The 20637-nt window shown below is 37.7% G+C and overlaps 1 long non-coding RNA gene across 2 annotated transcripts in view; it reads left to right on the forward strand.

Annotated features, from left to right (window-relative positions):
* Positions 1 to 17898, forward strand: part of LOC142871480 (uncharacterized) — a 34046-nt gene extending 16148 nt beyond the window's left edge. Inside the window, exons 1-2 of one of the 2 annotated variants that reach the window (XR_012919731.1) lie at positions 1 to 16278; positions 16837 to 17898. The exon at positions 1 to 16278 is cut by the window's left edge and continues 16148 nt beyond it. This is a non-coding gene — a long non-coding RNA (uncharacterized LOC142871480). The remainder of the gene's footprint in view (positions 16279 to 16836) is intronic. The other variant, XR_012919732.1, reaches the window with a different exon arrangement.
* The last annotated feature ends 2739 nt before the right edge of the window (positions 17899 to 20637 follow it).

The raw sequence follows: 20637 nt of genomic DNA on the forward strand, positions 1-20637 counted from the left end.
CTTCTTTAGCAACAAGACACTTGCATAATATATGATCATCTTTTCTTCTTCACTTCTCTCTGACCTTGTAAAATGTGATTAAAAGATTTTCATGATTATTGTCTATTGCATGAGAGATTTTCCAGGAAACACAATATAAGAACTAAAAAGCATTCCTTAAAAGATGCACCCAGGTAAGTGACATGTGGATGTTTGTGGGTGGTCAACTAAAATTATTGACAAGCTCATTAACAGTCTGAAGGTACAACACATTGATTTTTGTCATCACAGGAAATTTTACTAAGCTTTCTGTGTGAGTTGGGATTTGAATATATGCCCAGAAAGCTAAAGTCAGTTCTGTGAATCTCAATTAAGGTCAATCATAGCAGTTTATGTGGCCATTAAAAAACTCATTTTAAGCTTGAAGATTATGCTTAAAATGAGTTTTTTTATGGCCACGTAAACAGCTATGATTGACCTTAATTGAGATTCACAGAACTGACTTTAACTTTGTGGGCATATATTCCAATGAGAAATGCAAATCAAAACCACATGAGATATCACCCAACCCCAGTGAGATTTGCCTCTACCAAAAAGTCCTAAAACGACAAATGCTGGCGAGGATGTGGAGAGACAGGAACACTCTTACACTGCTGGTGGGACTGCAAATTAGTGCAACCTTTGTGGAAAAGAATTTGAAGATACCTCAAAGAGCTAAAAATAGAAATACTATTGGATCCAGCAATAGCATTATTAGGCATCTACCCCAAAGAGCATAAGACATTCTATAATAAAGACATCTGTACCCGAATGTTTATGGCAGCACAATTCACTATTGCAAGGATATGGAAACAACCCAAGTGCCTGTCAATTCACGAGTGGATTATTAAAATTTGGTATATGTTTACAATGGAATATTACTCATTTTTAAGAAACAACAGTGAGCTAGCACTGCTTATTTTATCCTGGATTGAGCTTGAGCCCATTATCTGAAGTGAGGTGACACAAGATCAGAAGAATGGGCTCCACATATACTCGCCATCACATTGGTACTAACTGATTAACACTATGGTGCTCAAAGGGTGGTAGTGTTCACCAGGGATTTGGGGGTTGGAAGGGTAGACCCACATCTGAGGGATGAGGTGAGCATTGTGGAAGGGAAAGGCCTACCTCTAACCCTTGCTAGGGAGGGGCAAAGATATATAAAGCAGCCAAAATGTTTGTACTCTCATATTTTCTTGGAAAAAAAATTATATTTACATGCTTAAATTCTCATGACCCTCTTTAAAGATGAACTAGATGACTGGTATCATGGCTTACAGAAGTGTTTTGAACTTGATGGTTTTATGTTGAGAAATAAAGTTTATATTTTATTTAAAAAACCTCATTTTAAGGGTTCTTAAAGTGATGGTCATTCCGAGCAAAGAATGATTACTAAACCCTATATAAGCTATATACCACAAGAACCTACGAAATAATATGTTGGCTACAAGAGAACATTTTAACTATAAAAGCATTACAAAAAGATATAAAGAAAAAAATGTTCGTTTCTTTTTTCCTTGTCTCCTCAATCCCATTCCCCAGTGGTAGCCATAATGGTCTTTAAAGTATTTTTATGGATATTTTTATTCATATGCAAGTGTATCTTCTTTTAAATCATAAATAAAATCATAAAATATGTTTATTATTGGTTTTGGTTTTTGTTTATTTTTGAAGACGGATTCTTACTTTGTCATCCAGGCTGGAGTGCAGTGGTATCATCATAGCTCCCTGCAACCTCAAACTCCTAGGCTCAAGCAATCTTCTTGCCTCAGCCTCCTAAGTAGGTGGGACTACAAGTGCATTCCACCAAACCTGGCTCATTTTTTTTCTATTTTTTGGAGAGATAGTGTCTGCCCTTGCTCAGGCTGCTCTTGAACTCCTGAGCTCAAGCAATCTCCTGCCTTGGCCTCTCAAAATGCTAGGATTATAGGCATGAGCCATTGTACCTGGCCTATATTTACTATTTTAAACTTAATTTTATTCACTTAGCAATATATTTTGGCTATTGCTCCATGTCTTGCACATGGATTTGTCTCATTCTTCTAGCAGCTGCAAAGGATATTACATAATATGTATTATTATCATATTAATAGATATTTAGGTTATTTTTATTTAATCTCTTTGCTTTTCTAAATAATATTTCAGCAAACATATGTATACTTTTTATGTACTTTTATAAGTGTATGTGCAGAATTAATTCCTTAAAGTGGAATTACTAGATAAAAACACATTTACAATCTTTGAATTATATTGCCACATTATTGATGTAAGAAGTTGTACCAATTTGCCTTTCACTGACAGTTTTTGAGAGGTAGGGATTTTGACAAGGGCTGAGATGAGTTCTGTGTGTGACGTGTCTGCCTGCCATTCCACCCCTTCAAACTTGGCTAAGGTTTAGTGGCACCAGGGAGGGTTAGTGATGACCTAGAGGAGAGAGAGACTCCTCCTGTGGCCCATGTGCTTGGGTAGCACACAGGGAGAGGCAGCACTGAGGCGGGGAGGGGAATAGCTGGGAAGGTACGGCTGCCCTCAGTTTAGGAACACGTCCGAGTTTTCACCAAGGCCCTTGGCTATCAGCTTTCCTAGTAAATGTGGGGGCTGCAGAGCAAAACCGGGAACCGTTCACGTAGGCTGTCATGAGAGGGGAGAAACTGAATTAGAACCATGTTCTTTCTTTCTCTCTCTCTCAATCTCCATCTCTGCTCAGATTGTAATCCAAGCATGCATTTACCTTTTCTTCCTATGTTGGCCTGGCTTCTAGGGAAGTGCTATTCTCAGTCACCTGTGGCTGATCTTCAGGCAGGAGTTCTCTAGGCTTTCCCTCCATTTTACCAGGCAGCTTCTGTGTGTGATTAACCCAGAAGATTTACTCGACATTGACCCGGTCCCTGGATTTGAAGAGACAGCCTCATCTTTGAAACTTCAACCCTTTATTCAATACTTTTGTCTTTATGAGTCCTATTTTCATCTTGAAATAGAAACTTGGAAGTGCCTCTTAACCTGCACCTAGATCTCAGCCTTTAAGGTAAGGGGTTACTTTAATGTTCTCCAGGTTATAGTTACACTAGAAGGTTTAGTTTGTATTCAGCATCAACATGCTAGGTACTATGATCAGCCCTGTAGATGCAAAATGAGTGAAGCATAGTGCCTTCCAGAAGCTTAAAAAATAGTGAGGAGACAGTCATATAGTATTAAAATACAAGCCACTCTTTGATAAGCACTAAAGCAGAGGTATTTAATCAAAATTCTATGAAGTCCCAGATATTTAAATTTATCCTACAGCTATACCTGTGTATATACAAAATGACTTGTGGAGCAGTTGTTCACTGCAACATGTATGTAACGGTAAGGGTTAGAAATATCCTGCTTATCTGTTGACAAGGACACTATGTTCAATAAATGCTTTCTATATATTTAGATGGAGCGATCCCTAGGATATATTTTTATACAAAAAAAGCAAGCTGCAGAGTATGTATAGTGTATGTTGCTTTTTGTATTCTATAAGAAATCTAGGAAATAAGGATATTTATTAATGTTTTATGTACATAAAAACATTGGAAGACCCTTAAAGGAGCCAATGCAAGTGCTAACTGATAGGGGATATCATGAATTGTTGGGGTGAATTGGAAAAGAGTGTGAAATGCAGATCTTTAACACATACCCCTTTATGTCATTTTAATTTTTGAACTATGTGAATGTATTATCTACTTAAAAATTATATTAAATAAATTTAAATTATAAAATGAAATTCTTCCTCCCCAAACTCTGCATTTCCTGAGGTAATTGGGCATGCTTGGTTACATTTACTTGGGATAAAGAAGATTACGTGGGTCCAGACAAGGAGGCTCTGAACAGGAGAAAGAAGCCTTCTTAGAGATCACTGGGTTTTTCATAGACCCCCTGTCTCATGGAAATGATGTTGAATAGAGCTAGGAGGGAGAATATTTTCTCTCCACAGTTCTCACAGATGGGATTTCTTATAAACAGGACACACGTAAGAAAATTTTAGGAGAAATTTTAGGAGAAACAATTTTAGGAGATTTCATTCTTTAAGCATCCTATAAGCAAGGCTATTCAGAGTGGCCACCTCGCGTTTCCCATGATGACTTGTTAGAAAAGGCATAATTTGCCTATACCTTGAGTCAACCTGCTTAAGTCATGATGTTGAACAATGTGAATATTTTCTTCTTAAAGCTTTAAATGAAAGTGTCATGCCAATTTACAAATAAGAGAAATTAGCTGCCTTGCTACAGAAAAGCTACTTTTCTTTAACAAGGATGTGCTCCATAAATTTTCCAGAACATGACATTAAGTTCATTTAGGGACAGGTAGTGAGATAGAATTAGATCTTGAGAATTCTCTGGTTACTTCCATGACCTGAAATTAGGAGGTTTTCAAAGAAGGTGATAGAGAATAAATAACTTGTGAGAAAAAATGTTGATGATGATTTCATGATTATAGGTGACAGTGTTAGAAGATTATTGAAGAGTGATACAATCATCACATAAGTCATACAAGGACACAAAAGGTCACTTTACAAAAGGAGACTTTACTTCCCTGTATATCTCTGCACTGTCTCCTCACTACTACTGCCATGCCTTTTCAGCTTTTTTAGTCATTTTTGTCCATAAGACTATGGCCAGGTGATAAGCCCCGGAAGTTGGTGGCAGGTGACTAGAAGCATAGAGTTAGGTGAGCATGAAGGTGGGTGACACTCTGCCTTTCATCACCAGTTTCTTTCATTGCTTCCCCCTATCCCCCATAAATGTCATTTAGTCCCTCAGCTGGTATCAAATCGGTCCTGTGGACAAGAGTCTGAAAAATCCTGGTGATTGAGGAATGGGACTTTCAGAAATGACAGAGTGACCATATTACTTATCTAGCCCACACCTAGTATCAGTTTCTTTTTGAGGTACTAAAGAGTCATTATTTTATTTTTATGTGATTACCACAGAAGTGTGAGCATGTTAAGCGAGTTATTGCTAGCAATCAGGACCACTTGTTACATAATATCAATAAGAGAGACTCAGGTGAGAAACAACTCTGATTATAGGTATTTAGCCCAAATGTACATCAGTTATAACTCCTTAAATGTATTCTTTTAGCAGCTAATTGAAATACTTTATCAGTGAAAGTCTTGACACAACAGTTATACAAACATACGTGTAAGAACACGAGGAAATTAAATGACTTATAATATACACCTTAACAAAATGATGGCTTAATTTGTACTCCTTTTGTAATTTTAACTAAATATTGTGGTGAGTAGTTCTTACTTTAAATCCTAAGTATATGGGCATTTATTACACACAATATGAAAATACTTCAGGAGGCTTGTGATTAACGCTGTGGTATCCAGGAACAGTTTATAGAGACTTTCAATCAAAGACAAAAGGCCCAAGTGGATGATGAATCACATAAAAAAATATGTATGTATACAACTAAGGACTTAATTCAGACTTGCTCAAATGAGCTCAGTTCTAGTTTTTGGCTTATCAGGCATGTCCCCAAGCAAGTATTCTCTGAGCCTGGCTCAGGTTTGCCTTATGGATTAGCCCCTAGAGTAGGGTGGCCAGATAAAATACAGGATACCCAGTTAAATTTAATTTCAGATAAAGAATGAATAATTTTTAGTATAAATATGTCACAAATAGCTCATGCAACATATTGTACTGAAAATAATTTGTTTATTAGAAATCCAAATGTAATTGGGTATCTTGTACTTTTATTTTTTTCTAAATCAAGTAATTCTACCCCACAGGTGCTGAAGGACACCCACATACTTCCCTTCGCTGCTCTCCATGGCTGAACTTGGGCCTTGAAATCATGCAGACAGGTGCCCTGTCTCTCATGTGCTCGCTAAGAAAATATGGTTTGCAAATTTGAAACCCACAAATCCAGAATTTCAATCTAGCTCCATGGTTTGAATCTCTTATCGGATACTGCCACAATCCCTGTTACTTAGGCTTGCTTCCTCCTAATAGAACACTTTGGCTATATGGCATACTTTCAAAGAATTTTGTTAACATTAGTGATTGGAGAGAAACCTCGACTGCCTTGTCATTAATTGTTATACAGAAACAATTCTAAGATTTAGGTTCTTCTCTCTCTCTCTCTCTGCCTGAACTTGAATGCCAATTTTGATTTTTCAAAAGCATATTCTTAAGGTTTGATGCCTAGATTTTAAGGGGCAGATGGATGTGAATAAGGTAGAAGGGCTCTTTTAAGACTAGGTTTGTACCACTGGATTGGTCTCTTGGAGCTGTGGAAAAGGGTTTAATTTAAGATTTTCCAAGTCAAGCCAAATGTCACTACTATTAAAATCTAGCAACTAAAGATATGGAATAGCAATATGGCAGAATAAAGAATAAAAAATGAAATGTAGCATTGGCAGATTTGAGTTCAAGTCCTGTCTTTGTACCTGAACTGGCTGTAAGAACTGGCTGTAACTGGCTCTGATCCATGACCTACAGAGGTCATTTAGCCTCCATGACCATTAGTTTTCTCCTCAATAAAACGGGGATATTAGGGAAACCATAAAGAGAGATAGTGTGTGTAGAAATGATTTGTTAACTTCAATCCAGATGTTTGTAGTGGTGGTAATGATGATAAAGATCATGGTCATAAACATTATAGAAGACAGTTATTAAAGAGAGATTTTAATTTAGGGGCTAAAATTTTTACTACCTTCTCAGTCCACAAGAGCTATATACATAAGAGTTGTTCTTACATGGGTTAAGAAAAGAAAAGAAAAAAGACACCAAAAATGAACCTAATTCCATATACTTTTAGAAAACAGCTTACTAAAAGATTTTGTGTCTAAAATTGGGCAAAGTAGAATATTTTATTTATTTAGGATCACACTAGAAAATAGTTAAAGAGAGGAACACTGAGAAACATTTTGTTTAAAGCCTTTTACTATTTTTGTTGTTGAGACAGGGTCTCGCTCTGTCACCCAGGCTGGAGTGCAGTGGCACAATCACAGCTCACTGCAGCCTCAAACTCCCAGGCTCAAAGCAATCCTCCTGGCTCAGCCTCTGGAGTAATTAGGAGTACAGGAATGCACCAAAATACCCAGCTAATTTTTTAATTTTTTGTAGAGACTGGGTCTTGCTATGTTGCCCATGCTGGTCCTGCACTCAAGTGATCCTCCCGCTTCGGCCTCCCAAAGCGTTAGGATTACAGATATGAGCCAGCTGCGCCTGGCCCCTTTTACTTTTATTTTTGGGTCAACACTCATTTGACATCCAGCCTATTTATTTTATAAAAACATTCACAAAGTCTTCTCAGACACACTTATTATTATTAACATAACAACGTGGAGTTTTCAATGTCTAGAGAAGGCTTTGATAAGGTGTTGAGTGTATCCTTTTGCTTAGTGATAAACTGGAGCAAGAGAAGAGGTTGGACCATATGTTCTCTGGTTCCTTTTTGGCATTTGCACCATAAGCTTGAGGAGAAGGGTGGAGGTGACTCCCAGGCCAGCTGCTGCGGGCTGAGCCATCAGAGTATTTGGTGTCAACTCTGACTGTAGAGTATTTATCCTTGTTTAATTTTACTTCATGTTTTATTATATAACCAGCACATATGTGTTATAGAAAACAAGAAAATATAGATAAACGCCAAAAAAGAGCATAACAATCACCTCTAACTCTACCCTCCAGAGATTTGGAACACTCGCAAGATGTCAATTTGTGTTGCACTGTGTCCCCACATGTGCTGTGAGCTCTGAGAGACCAGAGTTCACCCCACTCTGTCAGAAGCCCCCAAAGGGGCCTTTTATGGTGGTCTTCATGGGGGTGTTCTGAACAAATGCATTTTAACCAAGTGCTAAAAGTCTCTGTCACTAAATCCTGAGCGCCTTTCTTTACAGGGTCTCAAATTGCTTTTCTTTCAATTCTTTGGTCTTAAAAGTAAGTGAGGTAGGGTTCCAGCTCCAGGCTAAAAGTGTCCACCTTTAGAGCTTAGCCTCATCTGCCCTTGCCTGAGGGACTGAGGGGAGGAGGGTCAAGTGGGATAAGCCTGGCGCAGTTATCAAATTTTACTTGTTGGAGCAAAGTAGTTACTCTAAGTACCTCAGGGTCACTTTCATTTGCCCCAGGCCCAGTTCCCATGGGCGTGGTTCTGGACTCTGGGAGGGAGAAAGGACTGTTCATAAAAACGGGAAGACTCACGTTTACCCATGCCTCCTAAGACTTTAGAGAGCCAGCCAATATTGCTTTGGGGACATCTAATGCAGAGAGTAAGTGGAAAGAGGCATTCTCCTCCACTGAGCAGCATCAGCCCGTCTGCCCCAGAGTTTCGGTGGCAGTGCCCAGTAGGACGTGCAGTGGTGGTGCCAAGCAGAGGGACACATGGCCCGGTGCCTGTGCAGGAGGCAGAAGTTTCCAGAGAAGCACAGGCACGGTAGGTCCCTGAAGGGCAGTGGGACGTAGCAGTATTCCAGTTTACAGGGGATATGGTTGTGCCTGTAGGACACGGTGGTACTTAACAGAGCAAAGAAGCATAAAAATGGTATCTTTCGCAAGAATTCTACCTAAGCATTTGTGAGACACAGCCCAAGAGGTGTGTGTGTCTGTGTGTGTGTAGGTAGGAGGGCAGAAACTCTAGGGAAGGCTCCGTTTCACACATCTTACCTCGCTTCCTCTTTCTGAAACTAGCCCTAAAAGTAGTTACCAAAGTGATAAATGATGATCCTTCCCAGTTGTTTGGCTAAACTCCTGGACTCAAAGCCTTCCTCTGGTGTTGTGTGATACTTGGATTGGATTCAGGCATCTCTGCCTAGTAATATCTATCTTGTAGAGTTGTTAGGAGGATTAAGCAGTGTAATATGTGCTAAGAGCTTAGAACAGCGCTGGACACATGGTAAGCCCCCCTCAGTATTAACATCCTGCAAAGCGCTCAGCGTCTGGGAGGTCGCGGAGGCAACGAAAGAAGCAACCATGATAGACACAGAGCTGTAAGGAGATTTAGATGCGCATCTCTCCAACTTGAGTTGGACCAATAGTTGCTAGATTAAGCTAAAAAGTCAAGTAAGTGGAGAGTCGTAAAAAATGTTATTTGCATGCTTTAAATATTCTATTTCAATTTAAAGCAGACTAGGGTTGCTAGAAGACAGGGGAAGAGGGAATGAGAAGTGGTTACTTAAAGAGTACAGGGTGTTCTTCTGGGGGGATGAAAAAGTTTTGAAACTAGAGAGAAGTGGTGGGTGCACAACATAATGAATGCACTGCATGCTGTTGAATTGTATGTTTTAAAATGGTTAATTCGAATAAGTAGAATCATACAATATGTAACTTTCTGGGGATTTTTTCCCCCATTCGATATAATTCTCTGGAGATTTATCCAGGTTGTCGTGTGTCTCAATAGTTTGTTCTTTTGGGTTGCTGAGTAGTATTCCATATTATGGATATATCACAGTTTGTTTAGTCATTCACCCATTGAAGGATATCTGGGTTGTTTCCCATTTTTGGTCATTATAAATAAAGCTGCTATAAATAAAAAATAAATATTAAACATGGATAATTATATGTTGTGTGAATTTCACATCAATAAAGAAAATGTAAATGTACATTATTTTGCCCATCTTTTGATGTAGGGCTGAGGACTCTTCTTTAGGTATGTGTCTAATGATTGAAGTCTCAGGTCATCTTTCTGGCACACACCTATAGCAGATATTTTTTTGATTTCCAGTTTTAGTTTTTTTAAATTGGAGCAAGAACTTAGATATCTATAAGACTAAGAGTAGAATCTGTTTAGTTTTTTATATTTTTCCATTTATAGCTTTACATCCATACATGAAAACAATTATTTTAGCAGCCCACATTTATGTTTGTACATTATTTTCCATAGAAACAACTTTCTGTACTCAAATTTTTATGAATTTACATAATTTTCATTGAATAGCATAGTTATAACAAGTACAACTGGCAAAAAAAAAAAAGCCTAAAACAAACACATCTGGCTTTTGTTACAAATATAAATCAATTCAACTAGTGGGAGTAGAAGTAAGATGGGTATACTAGGGAATAGCTTATCAGCTTTGAGCACTGGTGAGGCCAGGACTATAGTCAGTGTGTTTTACAAAGGAAATAATGTGTATCAAGTGAGTTGGTTCAGTACAGGTCATTTTGAGAGCATTTACAATATGACGGATGCCCATAAAAATGATACTTAACCTGGACTGGGGTTCAGGAAAGCCTTTCCAGGGGAGATGATATAAACTGAGACCTAAAGGCATAGCAGGACCTAAACAGAAAAAAATCCAGGAAATCATGGTTCAGGCACTGAAAGCAGCCGGAGAGAGAAGAGAACATCAACCATGGAGGAACAGGGGGAGGATTGCTGGCGTGTGGCATGCAGAAGGGATGTGTCGAAGATGAAGCTTGGAGAGGATCTTGTAAGCTACATTAAGAAGTTTAGACTTTATTTTAGGGACAGCAGAAAGCCATGGAAAAATTTGAAGTAGGGGGACTGACATAATCAGAATCAGACTTTCATTTTAGAAAGATCCCTCCAGCTGCGTTCCAGGGGCTAGGGGAGAGAAGGCGGCGTGGCAGTGGGGGCCGAGGGCTAGGGAAGTCCAGAGACAGGCGTCAGGTGAGTGAGGTGACCTGGGGGCAGTGCTGGGGGGATCTGGATGAGTACACAGCAGCGCTGAGAGGAAGGGAAAGGATAGACTGCACAGGGGCCAGTGACCAAGTGCACTTTGTGGGTGAAGGAGAGAGGGAAGATCAGCTTTGGCAGTGGTGGGTTTGCTGAAAGAGAGAACATGGAACAAGAGTAGGTTTGGGGAAAGATAAGTGCAGCTTGGAACATATTGAATTTGAGGCTAAAGGAAGCTGTGGGATATCCATTAAGTTGCTAGACATGTAACTTTAAAACTGGATCTCAGAGATTAAAGTGTCCAGAAAGTCATTAAGGTAAGAAATGGAAAGTGTGCAATGAAATCTCTTAATGAGGAGCTCCCTGGTAACATGGTCAAAGCCATTTTAGAAGGAAGGTGGGCACAGAAGCCCCATGGCAGTGGGTTGAGAAACATATGGGCATGAGGAAGGGACTGTGTGATTAATCAGAGGAAAGGGAGGGCAGAGTAGGAGAGTGCAGTAGCTGGAAGTGGAGTAGGGGATGAAGAGGAGAGTGCAGTAGCTGGAAGTGGAGTAGGGGATGAAGAGGAACATATTTGAATGTTGCTGAAATGAGTCAGTAGGAAGGTTAAGGCTGCAAGTACAAGCAAGGATGGAATAAGGCAGGGGTTAAATGCAAAAACTCGAGCTAGAGATGGAACACTGCTGCAAGGGGATAAATGAGTAAGCCCATATAAGCACCAAGCACAAAGCATGCATGTGGCTTGTTTGTTCCTTCCATTCTCTATGCACTGCCTGGCACCTATCTTGTCTCATTTTGTTCTTATCCATGACCTGATATGGTTACTTTGGCCTGTGCCTTCTTGGCTGCACACCTGTAGATTTAGGAAGTTATCCACATAATTCTGGATGGGCATCCAGGTTTAGAAACTAGTAGAGACTGGCCTATCTTGCCTGTCCCTTCTTCCCATATATGTCCACAATGCCTGCCATGAATTTCGTTTTGCAAATTCTCACTTTTGTTTTCACTGTCACATTCAGCTGGTGATGGGCTCCTAACTATACCTGAGTCATCTCATGTACTCACACAGACTTTATTCAAAGTACCTTAGCTTCCTGTTTCTTTCACTAAGTCAATATGGGAGGCTTCTGTTCATTGTGGAAAGAGGCTCTCTTCTTCTCATGGCCTTGTTCCAGTGTTTATATTTAATTGTTAAAAACAATTATTATTTTATTTGTTTAATTAAAAAATTTATTTCAGTAGATTTAGGGGGACACAAATGGATTTTTGATAGATGGATGAATTGTATAGTGGTAAAGTCAGGGCTTTTAGTGTAACTGTCACCTGAATAGTGTACATTTGTACATTGTACCTGATAGATAATTTTTTTTTGCTCATTCCCCCTGGTCCCCCCTTCTGAGTCAGCAATGTCCATTATATCACTCTGTATGACCATGCATACCCATCTTTTAGCTCCTACTTGTAAGTGAGAACAGTATTTGTTTTTCCATTCCTGAGATACTTCACTTAGGATAATGGCCTCCAGTTCCATCCAAGTTGCTGCAAAAGACATTATTTCATTCTTTCTCATGGCTGTGTAGTACTCCCTGGTATACATATGTACCACATTTTCTTTATCTACTCGTCAGTTAATGGATACAGATTAATTTCATATTTTTGCAATTGTCAATTTTGCTGCAATAACATACAGGTACAGATGTCTTTTTGATATAATGATTTCTTTTTCTTTGGGTAGACACCTAGTGGAATTTCCAGATCTATTTTTGTTTTCTTTAGGAATCTCTATACTGTTTTCCATAGAGTTTGTACTAATTTACATTCCCACAAACAGTGTATAAGCATTCCCTTTCACCTCATTTGTGTCAACATTTATTGTTTTTTGACTTTTTAATAATGATCATTCTGACAGGGATAATGTGATATCTCCGTGTGGTTTTAATTTGCATTTCCCTGATGATTAGTGATGTCGATCATTTTCTTCTATGTTTTTTGGCCATTTGTGTATATTCTTTTGAAAAATGTCTGTTCATTTTCTTTTGCACACTTTTTAATGGGGTTATTTGTTTTTTGCTGTATTGTTTGAGTTCCTTGTAGATTCTGGAAATTAGTCCTCTGTTGGATATATAGTTTGCAAATAATTTTCTCCCATTCTGTAAGTTGTCTTTTTACTCTGTTGATTACGTCTTTTGCTGTGCACAAGCTTTTTAGTTTAAGTCCCATTTATTTATTTTTTGTTGTTTTTTGAATCAGTAAAAACAATTATTAATAGAGTTAAATGCTTAGTCCATTGCTTGCACACAGTATTCAAAAAATGAGTTTCACTTTTCTTAGTGCTATTTGACACATCCCATTTTCTTGTTGCTCACCTCTAAGCCATTTCTCTGCCATCATTGATGACTTCCTTCCATTTTTTTTTTTTTTTTTAGCATTTGGGTATATTTCTTTCCAATTTGTCTATGCTTTAGAAAAAATATATTGAAACATACTGCATGTTCTTTTATCACTTGCTATTTAAAGTATTTTCCTGTTAAAATTATTAACTATGATTTTTGATAACTGCTGGAAATTCCATTTATAGATGTACCAAGTTTCCCTTGGGCATTTTCCCATAATTAAGCATTTAAGTGCTCATGTGTTTACACATAAATCTTTGTTCATATTGCTGATTATTTCCCTACACTAGTCTTCTAGAAGTGGGATTACAATGGTAAGCATTTTAAGAGAAATAGAATGCTAGTTTCATGTTAAAAATTGGAGATGATACTGTTGTTTTCTCACCAGCAGAGTACTAACTTTTCACGTCCCATTGATATTATGAAAAAAAAAGAATGGCTTTATGAATCTAATTCATTTTTATATTTTACAAATAGCATCAATTTCTTCATCCTAAAAAATTGTCTAATTGTTCGTAGTATTATACACTATTCAGAGAACTACATAGATCTGATGCCCGAGCTCCAACTGATGTGAAGATTCATCAAATGCAGACAAGAACTGTTACAACTACCCCATGGATGGTCCTACAAATGAGTCTAGGGCAATCAAATTTAAAGGATCAGGACCACAGTACATTTATTACATGGACTTAGGGAGGGAGGAGCCCAGTGGAGCCCAGGGGGACACCCAGCCTTCCCCTGGGCAAATGTAAAGGGCAAATGTGCAGTCTGCTCCTTCCTTCTGAAGGCCTCTGCTGTAACTTATTTCTTCCTCTCTTCCAGAGCATAATAACCAATGGCTGCTCTCAGAAAGGTACTGTAACCATCACCTGCTTGGTTCTCTAACCTCCTCCCCCATTTCCCTCTTGATTTCCCCCTTGCATCACCTTCCTATGCCCCAGCCCTGCCTCAGGTCCCAGACTAATCCTGCCCTTAGTCAGTGGAGGTGGTGAGTGGCACTGGTTTGAACAGTGTACTGGATCTCCTGTAGCTAGTCAGCCTGGAGTTATATTTGGAAACCACGGGCACCGATCTTGGCTGTCAGACCTCCCAGACACCATCTGCTGCTGTTGTCATCATCATCTTCAGGTGCTGTCCCCTCGGGCTGGGCCTTCTCCTCCTACCTCTGCTGTCCCATGACGAGAGAGCTCATCTAGATTCCAGGAATAAACCCATCCTCATCTGATTCATTCCCACTGAAGGTAAAAACAACCTTAATAACCACAACAGATCCTTAGTGAGTGCTTGCTATTATTCATTTAATTATTGGCCCTTCCATTCCTGGCCATGACAAGAGATACCTTATAACTTAACTCCTGAAGAGATTCAATGGCACATGTGGACAAACATATTGGGCATATTATCCCTGGCATCAAAATTAATATCCTCCATCTACCCAGAACAGGCCCAAGGGAGAGGGAGAATGAACACCTACCTGTGCCACTGCTTTTGTGTCAAGTCCAGGAAGAGTGATTATCCTGTTGCATCTGGCAACGCAGTCACAGAGAAGGAGGTCGGCAGAAACTGAGGCGTTGTCATAAGAATGTTCATTAAAAGTAGCAGGATTGATTTCATCCTGGGGCAAATGCTCTTCCTGTGGAATATCCATCCCCTGTTCCTAGTTCTTTTGTTCTTCCACAGTCTTATCTTTGTTTTGCTGTTTTCCAGCTACCAGAGTAGTAGAAGTAAAATTAAAAGAAGTCTAAATAGCTTGTTTTCCTGTTAGATTCATGTTAATATGAACCCATGGTCAGAAAAGAAGTTTACATTTTTTTTTGTTTGTAAGGCTTCTGCCCTATCCATATTAGATTTAAGCTATTTTTCAAATTTATTTCACTGTTCATACTTCCTGTGCATGAATCATATAATCATGTCCTTTGCCCATTTAGCTACTGGGAATATTGTTAGAATTCACATGTATGTTTGAATACATTTTTATATGCTTGGAGATGATAACTCCATTTTCCATTGGTGGTAAAATTTTTTGTTTTTATTGTTAGTTATTTCTATTGCTTAAAAATTTATGTGCTTATATTTGACTAATTCATTTCATTTTTAATTTCTCCATTTGCTCCAATTTTAAGAAAATTATCACTTTAAAGTGAGGTTTAAAACCCTAGTCTTTTTCTTCAGGTTTTATTCCCCACCACCCCTGACATATTACTCTGACATTCACTGGGCCTCTAAGTGATTCTAATTACTCTTCAACACATTACTTTCACAAAGTTGAATGCTTATGTTATGATTTCAACTGTGCAGCTACTTTGAGAGTCTATCAGTCATCTGTTTATCCTGTATTTAGAATTATTTCCCATGTTTTCTGTTGTCCAAGGGGTCTGTGGCTTACATTCAAACTTAAGTTCATTCATTCATTCATTTATTTATTCACTTACCATGTATGTTACACAAACTCGAGGGTGGTCCCCAGTGATCCCTGCTTCCTGATGTTCACCCTTGAGTGTGGGCAGGACCTGCAACTTGCTTCTAACCAATAGAATATGGTAAAAGTAATGAGATATCCTTCCTGTGATTGTGTTACATAACATAAGACACTGTCTTGCTAGCAGACTCATTCTAGTGATTCTTTGGGTTGGCTTGATGAAGTAAGTGGTCATGTTGGGGAAGCCCACAAAATGAGGAACCCTGAGTAGACTCCAGCCAACAGCCAGAACAAAGCCTGGATCCTCAGTCTCATAGCAATAAGGAAATGAATTCTGCCAAGAACCTGAGCAAGCTTTAAAGGAGCTTCTTCCCCACTCAAGCCTCCAGATGAGAACACAGCCCAGGTGACAACTTGATTGCAGCTTTGTGAGACTCTAAGCAGAGGGCTATATAAGTCATGCCCTCACCTACAGAAACTGAGATAATAAAAATGGTTATTGTTTTAGGCCACTAAGTATATGGTACTTGTTATGCAGAAATGGAAAATAAATACACTGTGCTGTGCTAAATATCATATATGCATTATTTCAGTTGCCTGAAGCAACTCCATGAGCCTGGCACTAATATTTTGTTTTACAGATGAAGAAAAAGACTCAGAAATTGATCTCTAGAAAATTCTACTCTTAACCATTGTACTATCATGGCACATTTTATTTTAATGTATTTATTTCATTATTTCATGAACTCATGTTTATCATGGTTGAAGATATAGTTCCTGAAATATATCAAATATACTTAGGGAAAGTTCTACTTGGCACACCTCCTACGAAAGGTAAATTTTTTATAAATTCAACATTCTATGGACATTTCCTATCACTGTTTTGTGTTATATTTTTACCATATATCTCATAGAAATAATATTAGCTACATGCAAGGGAAAGTTTCTCTTTTGTGTTAAAGTGATGGACTACGAGCTAATTAGAAGGGAGAATAATCCTGGCAGGTATGAGCCTCAAATATTTTGAAATTATCTGGAATTAGAACATTCAGGTAAATACTAGTTAGAATATGCTAGAACTTGGATTCGTCTTTAACTGCTATAAGGCTAAAACATTTCATTTGTGTCCTTTTTCATTTCTCATCAGTATAGAAAAAAAATCAGGAAATGGAGGCATTCAGAAACACTTCTTCTTTTCTTCTTTCTTTCTTTCTTTCTTTCTTTCTTTCTTTCTTTCTTTCTTTCTTTCTTTCTTTCTTTCTTTCTTTCTTTCTTTTTTTTTTTTTTTCAACAGAAGACCTATTTGGTTCATTGTTCTGAGGAGCCAGAGTGGGATTGTGATCCCAGTACCATGCCTTCTAATAAGAGTCCTTTCTATTCTGCATTTATCAGATGTTAATTATTCAAGCTGCATGATTGAGGATTTCAGAGTCAGAGATTCACCTGCAATATTTGGAATACCAGTGGAGGTCTACATCAACACAGAATTTATACAGCAGCTGGTGTTAGTCAAAGCTAATGATGGAATTTCAGTTTAATAAAAAGACCCCCAACTGAGCAAACTATCTTGAAAAAAAGTATACTTATCAAACGGCTTTCAATCAGTTCAAGAGAGACACCTTAATTGGGAAGAGGAAGAATTTCAGAGTAGTTTGTCATCATGCCAATTCCAGATCAATAACTGCACGTCTGCTCTTTGGTAGACATAGTTTTTGCTTTATATTAAATAATCACATCTACACCCTCTCTATTTTGGATAAGGAGATCTTTGTTTCATTTGACAATGTGCAATGATATCCTCTTTCAATTCACCTCTGTATTTGCATAATAAACATGAATAAAATTTGGACATGTGATTATAAAGGTCAATATTAATTTTTATTTTTAAAATAAGTTTTCTATTTTTTATAATAGGAAAGCAGTGCTTATGAAATTTTCATATTTTTAAAAGTTGTTTGTTGAACTGAAATTATATGAATAGAATTAAATTACAGTGGTTTAACTATAAGAAGAGAATACTGAATACTGATAATCTGATTTATACAAGATTACTTTGTGGAAGGCTGTATAGAGGAATCTATTTACATGAAACAAAGAAAAGAGGGTTGGCCGGGCGCTGTGGCTCACGCCTGTAATCCTAGCTCTTGGGAGGCCGAGGCGGGCGGATTGCTCAAGGTCAGGAGTTCAAAACCAGCCTGAGCAAGAGCGAGACCCCGTCTCTACTATAAATAGAAAGAAATTAATTGGCCAACTGATATATATATAAAAAAAATTAGCCGGGCATGGTGGCGCATGCCTGTAGTCCCAGCTACTCGGGAGGCTGAGGCAGGAGGATCGCTTGAGCCCAGGAGTTTGAGGTTGCTGTGAGCTAGGCTGACGCCACGGCACTCACTCTAGCCTGGACAACAAAGTGAGACTCTGTCTCAAACAAAAAAAAAAAAAAAAAAAAGAAAAGAGGGTTTACATTTTGCAGGAAGGACTTGGAATACTAAAGAATATGACTCAGTCATAAGTGTTAGTCTCTTTTTGTTAAAAGGAGATAGTTTAAGTCCTTCTTAGTGTTTGATAGGATAAGTGCTTGACCTCCCTCAATCTAAAGCCTAAATTACAATTTAGTCAAGTGACATTAGTTTGGAAAGTTTCTTTTGTTTATATATGATCATGCTTGCTTTTTATTACACAGTGTATTTGGAAATTATTATTATTTTTATTTCAGCATATTACGGGGGTACAAATGTTTAGGTTACATATAGTGCCATTGTCCCATGTGAGTCAGAGCTTCAAGCATGTCCATCCCCCAGACAGTGTGCACTGTACCCATTATGTGTGTATAGACCCATCCCCTCCTCCCCCTCCCACCTAGAAATTATTTATATATATATACACTACATACAGATCTTTGCATTAGTGAATAAATAGGATTATCACACACATGTTGAGGTGTGTTGTGCAGACATTTTTTTCTTTTTCCTTTTGGCAAACCTCCTCCCTCCCCATCTCCTTTCTTGCTTCCCACATCCCACCACAACCCATGCTATGCTATAAAACTAGCATGTATCTCTGCATATTTTTAGTCCATGTTTATATAATGCTATACAAGCATATATATGTACATTAAAATCTATATAAATTCCCATGCATAAGGTTTTCTAGGCCATTTTTTAGAAAACCAGATCATATTATATACCCCTTTCCCACATTTTTCTTTTTCACTAGGAAATATCTCAGAATCTCTCCAAGTCAACTCCTGCAGTTCTACTTCGTTTTCTACTTCTGTGGCGTGGATGTACCATGATTCACATTGTTTACAGTTTTCTGCTACATTGAGCAATGCTGTGACTAACTGCCTTGCATGTGTCCCTGTGTGCCGAGGCTTTTATTTTTTTAAGGCAGATTTCCAGAAGTGTGAATTCTGAGCCAAAGGGATGTGGATATTTGATTTTAATAAATGTTGCTGATTGTTTTCCTAAAAGGATTGTAACAATTCTCTTTTCCACCAGCAATAATGAGAGCACCATTCACTCTCTGCATCCATACTAAAATGGATATTATTACTCTTTTGTTTTTGAAAGCTTGGTAGATTTAAACCTCATTGTTACTTTATTTTCTGTTTCCCTAATTACTAGTGAGCTTAAATGTCTTTTCATAAATTTGTAGGCCATCTGGTTTTGCTATTCTGAGTTGACTATTTTCTTTTTATTTTGGATTGTATATTCAAATAGCTCATATATTAATCTTATATTTTTCATCTATGTTAAAATATTTTTTAAATTTCTCATTTGCCTATTTTTTGTTATTATTTGGAATACATACAGTTTAATATAGCTAAAGTTATACTTCTTTTATTTTATAGCTTATAGGTTTATTGTCTTAGTTATGGAGATTTCCCTATACATGTACATTATTGAAAAATTTCTATTTTTTATTTTTATGTCTAAGTGTTTAATTCATCTGAAATTATCTTTTTAATGAATTCAACTTGATTTTTCTATATGGCTTAAAAAAATCCACTTTTCCCATGATATTGGACTATAGTTTTTATCATGTATTAAATTCTCATATATATTGGAATCTATTTCTGCATTCTAAGTCTCATTCCACTGATTTGTTTATTCCTCTGTGAATACTTGATTTGTTTTTAGAATCCTTATGATATCTTCTGATAGTTGATAGCATGATAGTTGTTAGCATGTCCCTCCTAACTATTCTTCTTTTCCTTCTATTTAAAAATGGTGTTTTCAGGCATTGGTTTTTTTTTAAGTAAATATTAAAGTCAATGAGTGGAAATAGAAGTTATATGCGTTTAATGAGCAGAAGCTTTAGGAGCCAAAACGTGATATGCCTTGCCTCCTTTTCCTATCTTGGCAATGGAAGAGATAAAACTTTCAGCTTGGATTTTCGAGTGACAAGGATGAGCAGAGCCACCGTGATGATCCATGTTGGACAGATGGAATGAGAGAAATGAAGTTGGTCGTGTTAAGTCAAAGAGACTGTGAGATGCTTTGTTACTGCAGTGTCACCTAGCTCATGCTGATTGATGAGGTTGCTGTGAGGCTTGTGTTAAATGATACATATAAAAATATGCATCCAAAGTCAGGAATCAAGTTACAGATCAATAAATGTTAGCCAATATCATTAAAATTATTAGAGAATAACAACAATAATAAAGCTATTTTTGTGACTTGAGGCAGGACCTTCTGGCCATATGGTTTAATTTCAGGTGGTTAAGAAGATATGTGTACTAGAAGAAATATCTGTTCTGCCTACTGAACATTGCTCCATACTGTAGTAAAAGTTTAGTGCCTGTTAAAATGCAAACCATTTCACATTGGTAAGATGACAGTCCATTAATACAAGAAAAGAAACTCAAAACATATTTGAAGATCATGATTTATATCAAGAATTGCAAACTAGTAACTTTTGGGCTAAACCTGGGCTATAGATGTGTTGTATTTTGAGCACAGTGTTTTAAAAAATCAGGAAATCACACACACACACATGCACACACACGTGCACGGACACACACACTTCTGGCTTCTCTTGAAAAAACTGGAAGATTTTGCAACTGTAAAATCACATTTCTGTATGATCAAAATCTCTGGAGCTAAATAACTGCATTGTCTAGTTCACCAGCTTCCACCCCTTGTTGTCTTATACCTGGTCCACTTCTCCCATTTACATTTCCTTCTGGTC

The sequence above is a fragment of the Microcebus murinus genome, chromosome 6 (assembly GCF_040939455.1).
Source record: "Microcebus murinus isolate Inina chromosome 6, M.murinus_Inina_mat1.0, whole genome shotgun sequence".
Classification (NCBI taxonomy): domain Eukaryota; kingdom Metazoa; phylum Chordata; class Mammalia; order Primates; family Cheirogaleidae; genus Microcebus; species Microcebus murinus.